Here is a 7,744-nt window from a genome sequence, read left to right on the forward strand (position 1 = left end):
CTACCTAGGCAGGACTGTTAGAATGGGCCAGAGGAACACAAAACCCCATCAGGGAATTGTGGCGCACTATACGGTGCCACAGATAATTAAGAACATTTATGGGAAAACCGAAGCACAGGACTTAAAGGATGTCCTTCGTAAATTTAAGGTGAAAGGAGCAGCGGGCTTAGACCTGGATGTATGGAGTGAAATAAAAAGGGACAGACAAGGAGAGGTGTTAGAGAAGCAATGGATGCGTCAGGTTCAATGCTTAATTAAGGTCTCAAATAGAGCGAAAGAAGAGGGGTGGAAATATAATCCAGATTGTGATGGTTGGGATATGAAAGATAGAAGAACAAAAAATGTCGAGGCTCCCAGCTCAGCCATCCCACCCCCATACACTGACGTAGAACGCAAACCACACAAGATATATCCTGTACTTGAGGGGAGAGGATGGGTTTGTCAGGATTGTGGAGCACAAAACCCAGAATGGGCAGTAGAATGTGTGCATTGTGGGGCACAAAAACCTCATCCAGAAACTGTAGCTCCCGTACGCACTGATACACGCATTGTTCAGGTAAACAATCCAGAATTTGGACAAGCAGCCCATCCAAATGCCCCGCCTACTGTCACTCGTAGAATGCAAATAAGGACTTGGGCACCATGGTCGGCAGACACCCTTATGGCATTAATACAGAGCGCCCCAGACCCGGTAGCAAAGCCAGCTGCTTTCTGTAGATTTGTGACACAGTTAATGAATACACATGAAGCGACCTGGCAGGATGGGGAGGATCTATGCAGACACAAAATGACTCTGACCCTGTTTAACCAGTTTATGACAGAAATAGGTCCACACAGACCTGCAGGACAAGTTGATGGGGATGGCAACCTGGAGGCAGGACATGTCAGACATATAGACTCAAGGGCCCCTTTTATTGCTAGATTAGAAGCTTTTTGTCAAGCAAAACAACAGGAGAGGGGGTCCATATCACCCATGAAGCAAATGCCAGGACAGACTGTATCGGAATTTTACTTATCTATGGAAAGTATGATGGCAGATGAGGGATTGGACTTGGCCCTGCCAATCACAATCCGAGCCTTTAATAGACAATTTATGGAGGGATTAATTCCACAGATAAGTGAGAGACTGAAAGCCTGCACACCAGAGTGGAGGGCAACTAGAGATAGAGGGACGTTGTTACAAAAAGCGCAAGGCATAGAGGCGGACTTAGCAGAAACCAAAGGGAGGAAATCTCATGCTATCAACGCACTCGGGGGTTCCCAAGAGCAAGGTAGAGGTTCCTTTCGCAAACCCCTTACCTGTCACTACTGTAACAAGATTGGTCACATCAGACGCAACTGTAGGAAAAGAATAAGGGATGAAGGAGAGGAAGGTGTTGATTCTCCAGTTAATCAGAGAAGGAACCAGCCCAGGGACAACAAAAATAGTCATATCAGGCAGCAGGGAGATGGTCCACGAGCATGACTCGCCCCGGTTTTAGAAAAATCCAAAACAACAATGCTTAAGACAAATATAACGGTTGGTAATAAGAAAATCTCTTGTTTAGTCGATACAGGAGCTTCACGCTCGTTACTTTCTGACTCTGAACTACTCCCTGGCCAAAAATCACCTGACACTTTACTAATAACTGGATATGATGGCATTTTAGCCGACGCCCCGCTTACAAAACCTCTGAAAGTTAAAGTAGGAAACCACATGTTCCTTTCACGCTTTCTGGTATCCAGAGGAGCCCCCACTAATTTGTTAGGAGCTGACATTTTGCAGAAAATAGGAGCTAACATTACCTATCACCCAGATGGCACTGTCACTTTAGCTATAGGGGATAATCAAGAACACATGGAGATGTGTAACCTGATTCAATACCTAGAGGAGGAATCGGAATTGTCCGGCCCACCTCCTTCAGACTTAGATCAGATTTTGTCGTCCCTTCCAGGAGAACTATGGGAGAAACATCCAGCTGATGTTGGACTTTTGCCCATACCTCCAGTTACCCTACAGCTGATTCCAGGAGCAGTGCTTCCCCAACAAAAACAGTATCCACTCAGTGCACCCCAAGAGGCGGCCATTTCTTTTCCGTCCCGCTTGCTGAAGAATGCCAACTTTGGTTCGCTTTTTCAATCAAAAATCGGCAACTAACCTGGACACGCCTACCTCAGGGTATGGCGCATTCACCTACCTTGTATTCGCAAGCATTGCAAATGGTGTTGGGAGAATGGGTACCACCAGATTCCTGTGTATTGTTACAATATGTGGATGATTTATTGTTATGCTGCCCTGACAAGGAAACTTGTTTGGCCACCACCCTTAATTTGTTGTGATTTTTGGCAGAAAAAGGTTGCAAGGTTAATAAGAAAAAGTTGCAAGTGTGTCAGGAAAAAGTTATCTTTTTGGGACATTGTATATCACAGGGTACGAGACATCTCACTGAGGAGAGGGTTCAAGTGATAAAGGGAATGTTACCCCCACGGAATTTCAAACAATTGCGTATGTTTTTAGGTATCGTGTCATATTGTAGACAGTGGATACCACATGCTAGCACTTTGATGCAGCCATTATACGATTGTTTGAAAATTGTACCGTATATGCTTACAGAAGTAGCTTATGAATCGTTTATCACTTTGAAAAAGTTGTTGATTTCTGCCCTGGCTATTGGTATACCAGATTACACCAAGATATTTAATCTGTACATTGCTGAGATCACTGGACACGCCAGGGGTGTTCTGACACAGGCACATGTAAAACAAAGACCAGTCGCTTACTTTTCAGCAGCATTAGATCCAGTATCTAGAGGTTCACCGTCTTGTGTACGGGCGGTAGCTGCAGTGTCAATTATCATAGATAAGTCATCAGAGATTGTTCTAGACAATCCAGTCGTAGTGCATACCACACATGACATACATGCAATCTTGTCTCAGGTACAGCCCAAACACATTTCAATGGCTAGGCAATTAAGGTTACAGTGTACTTTACTCTTACCTTCAAATGTCACTTTTCAGCGCTGTACAACCTTAAATTTGGCCACCTTTTTGCCTCTTCAGTCACCAGATTTGGCAAGGGGGAATGATAGTGCTAATAGTACTAGTGAGAAAAGAAATGAGGACACTGACACTCTTTTGTTTAAAGAAGTAGATGAACACGATTGTTTTCAGCTCATGGAACAGGAGACAATGGGATTCCCACATGTTACAGATACACCGATTTTAAATGCTGAGCACACTTTGTACATAGATGGCAGCAGGTTTGCTGATGACAAAGGTAAATATCACACAGGGTATGCTGTAGTGACTGATACCCGGGTGATTGAAGCACAGCCCTTACCAGCCCACATGTCAGCACAGGAAGCAGAATTAAAAGCTTTAGAACAAGCCCTAGAATACTTAAAAGGACGAGAAGGGAATATTTACACTGACTCTGCCTACGCTTATGGTGTAGCGCACGATTATGGCCACATATGGAGGGCTAGAGGTTATCTGACAGCAGCAGGTACACCTGTAAAACATGGAGAAGGGATTAAGAGAGTCCTGAACAATCTTCAAAAGGTTAAACGAGTGGCCATCATGAAGATAGCGGCACACACGAGCGCAAAAACAATTGAGGCAAAAGGAAATGCATTTGCAGATTTGACTGCAAAACAGGCAGCTCTAGGGGAAGGAAGCCCTGAGACCTTAGCAGCGGTAGAGGTGAGTATCCCAGAACCAACATGGCAGCAGCTGAGTAAATTACAGGAGCAAGCAGGGGAGAGCGAGAAAGATAAGTGGGTCAGGATGGGAGCAGCACCAGACCTTGACAATGTATGGAGGGAAGGAGGCAAAATATGCCTACCTGCCTCTCTGTACCCAGCAATGGCAGCGGCAGTTCACCTACCCACACACGTCAGTTCCAATTCCATGTATAGGATTGTGAACCAAGGATGGCTCGCCCCTGGATTCAGTAGCACTGCAAGAAACTACTGTGCAGCCTGCCAAATCTGTCTCCTGTATAACCCAGGACAGAAAGTGAAAACCCCACGAAAACACCAGGTCCGGGCCCAATACCCCTTCCAGAGACTGCAAATTGATTACATACAAATGCCTAAGAGCGGCCCCTTTGAATTTGTCCTCATGTGTATCGATTTATTCTCAGGTTGGCCCGAAAGTTATCCAGTAAAATCGGCTACAGCTAAAGCCACAGCTAAGAAACTGATCACTGAGTTAATACCTAGGTTTGGTCTTCCTGAAACCATAGAATCAGATAGGGGGACACACTTTACAGGAGAAATCATGCAGAACGTGATGACCATGTTAGGGGTTCAACAAAGTTTTCACACCGCTTACCACCCACAGAGTTCAGGATCAGTGGAGAGAGTAAATGGGACAATAAAGCTAAAAATACAAAAAGCCATGCAAGAGTTAAACAAGCCTTGTCCAGAATGCCTGCCTCTGGCTTTATTCTCTATAAGGTACACTCCAACAGGAAAAACAGGATTATCCCCATACGAAATACTTTTTGGGAATGCACCTAGATTAGGTTTATACTTTCCACAGAGTATGCAATTGCAATGTGATAGTTTGACTGCATATGTGATACAATTACAACAACGTCTAACTAAGATCCACAAAAGTGTGTATTCTTCTCTTCCAGACCCTAATTCAATAACAGGTACACATACGCTGCTACCAGGGGATTATGTATATGTAAAGAAACACACCAGAAAGACATTGGAACCCAGGTTTGAAGGTCCTTACCAAGTACTCTTGACCACAGCCACCTCAGTAAAGCTGGAAGAAAAACCTACCTGGATACACACATCACTTTGCAAGAAACAACCCGAGAAAACAACATGATGAAATATCTACTTACATATTTTTTGTTGAAGATTGTTGTTTTACAAATATATGCATGGACTCCTGGTATTAATGTACTTGAAGTAGAGGAAACAACAACTTTCGAATGGGCTATAGATGATCCTAAAGTAGCAAATGATTCAGGATATGAGATGAATAAGGATTATAATGTAGGTAATTAACACTAGAACATACCCTACAGAATAACCTTGTATCCGCAATTATTGACAAAGGTAGACTAGTACATCTTTCCTCACAGATACAACAGGATACTGCACCACATTGGTGGGATATATTTAGTGGAATGTCCTCTACAGCAACCAATACCTTTCACTGGTTGTTAAGTCCAATGGTAATTATTATTCTAATATTAATATCACTTACAATCACAAATATATGTGTATACAGGAAAATAAATAGGAAAATTGGGAGAATAGACAGGGCATACCGATAAATGTGTATTGACATCACCCTACTCCTATAAAATTCCTCTTCTTGAATTTTAAGATGTCGGTAATACCTAGGGGGATGGGTTCTACCCCTCTGACAACTCGCGGTCAGGGAAAAGACTCTGGGGAAAAACTGACTAGAACTTATTCATGAGGACCCAGGGGGAGGGAGAGGATGATGTCAAAGGGGGAAATTGATAGGGTTGAAATAATGACTTAGAGTTCCACTTAAATTGTGTACGTATCAATTGTTCTATTTAAATTGTTTGTGCTCCTTTCTTACCTGTGTACGTATCAATTGTTCTATTTAAATTGTTTGTGCTTTTTCTCTTCTGTGTACGTATCAATCTGTATCTAGATGGAATTTGGAACTGCTGAATAATCATTACATGTTCGCTGATAAGAAACTCTTTGTACCTTAACCTCATTTGGTAATGCCGATAAGATTACTGCTTGTAGAGCTGCCTATAAAAGGCCTTTGAAAGAAGTAAAAGGGTGCAGTTCTCTCTTGCTCCGGACTGTGACACAGACTAATCTGACTCCGTGTCATTATTCTTATAGAAGCAATAATTTGACAAAGCAATATAAACTTAAAGCAACTTATTTAAGAGTTGCCCCTAACATGATAACATGGTGATTAACGACTTATAGTGGGAGTGCGATATTGCGGCGGACATTCTGACATCAACTGACAGTTTTAACACTTTTTGGGGACCAGTGATACTAATACAGTCACTAAACTAATCACACTGGCTGGGAAGGGGTTAAACATCTTTAACCACTTAAAGCGGGGGTTCACCCACACAGCTAAAAAAAAAAAAATATTAAAAGCCAGCACCTACAAATACTGCAGCTGCTGACTTTTAATACATGGCCACTTACCTGTCCCAGGGTCCAGCGATGTCGGCAGGGGACGCCGAGAACCCACTCGGTTCTCGGCAGCTGCCGCCGCCATCCTAGGTGAGGAAATCAGGAAGTGAAGCGTTGCGGCTTCACTTCCCGGTTCCCTACTGCGCATGCGCGAGTCGCGCTGCGCGACCCTAGTGGTCCCCGCTCTCTCCTGGGAGCTGTGTGTTCCCAGCAGACAGCACGGTGGGGACGGGAAGAGGCATAGACACCCATGGGAGTCTATGCCGGAAGTGGGTGCAATTACCTGTCTTAGACAGGTATCTGCACCCCCCTCCCCCCTGAAAGGTTCCAAATGTGACACCAGAGGGGGGGAGGGTTCCGAAAAGCGGAAGTTCCATTTTTGTGTGGAACTCCGCTTTAAGGACCGAGCCTCTTTCTGAGGTTTGTTGTTTACAAGTTAAAAACTGTTTTTTTTTTGCTACAAAATTACTTAGAACCCCCAAACATTATACATTTTTTCCCAACACCCTAGAGAATAAAATGGCGGTCGTTGCAATACTTTCTGTCACACCGTATTTGCTCAGCGGTCTTACAAGAGCACTTTTTTTTGAAAAAAATACACTTTTTTGAATTAAAAAATAAGACAACAGTAAAGTTAGCCCAATTTTTTTTATATTGTGAAAGATAATGTTACGCGGAGTAAATTGATACCCAACATGTCATGCTTCAAAATTGCGCCCGCTCGTGGAATGACGACAAACTTTTATCGTTAAAAATCTCCATAGGGGACGTTTAAAAAATTCTACAGTTTGCATGTTTTGAGTTACAGAGGAGGTCTAGGGCTAGAATTATTGCTCTCGCTCTAACGATCGCGGTGATACCTCACATGTGTGGTTTGAACACCGTTTTTATATGCGGGCGCTACACACGTAGGCATTCGCTTCTGCGCGCGAGCTCATCTGGACGGGGCACATTTAAAAAAAAAAAAAAATTTCTTATTTATTTTACCTTTTATTTTTACACTTTTTTTTTCTAAATTGTGACACTTTTATTCTTATTACAAGGAATGTAAACATCCCTTGTAATAGAAAAGAAGCATGACAGGTCCTCTTAAATATGAGATCTGGAGGGTCAAAAAGACCTCAGATCTCATATTTACACTAAACTGCAATAAAAAAAAGTCCCTTTAAGAGTTATTTTTGACGTGGCTTCCGCCCTGCAATGATATGGAGATGGGTGGGGACCATCTTCCCCTCACTCGTCTCCATGTCAGGCTAGGGAAAGGATTCGATCGCCTCCCGCTGGGGAGCAAAAATGTATCTAGGTACCCAAGCGCTGCTATGTGTAGTGATAATGTGTAAATGGTAATAACAATGTTCAGTATATATGGGGGAAGGGAACAGCTGCAACCATTCAATAGCGATCTCACACTAAATAACATTTCTTAATCAAAAATAATGGTGCGCTAATCCAATAAGTGAACAAAATAATAAATAAAAGAATAAATTAGCGATATGCTTATGTAGCACAGATAAATACAATTCTTACCAAGGTGTTCAACATTACTGATAACATATATTGTGATAAAACATAACACACATATGCAAAACTTTGTGAAAAAA

This window comes from Aquarana catesbeiana, linkage group LG13 (genome assembly GCF_042186555.1).
Source record: "Aquarana catesbeiana isolate 2022-GZ linkage group LG13, ASM4218655v1, whole genome shotgun sequence".
Lineage (NCBI taxonomy): Eukaryota > Metazoa > Chordata > Amphibia > Anura > Ranidae > Aquarana > Aquarana catesbeiana.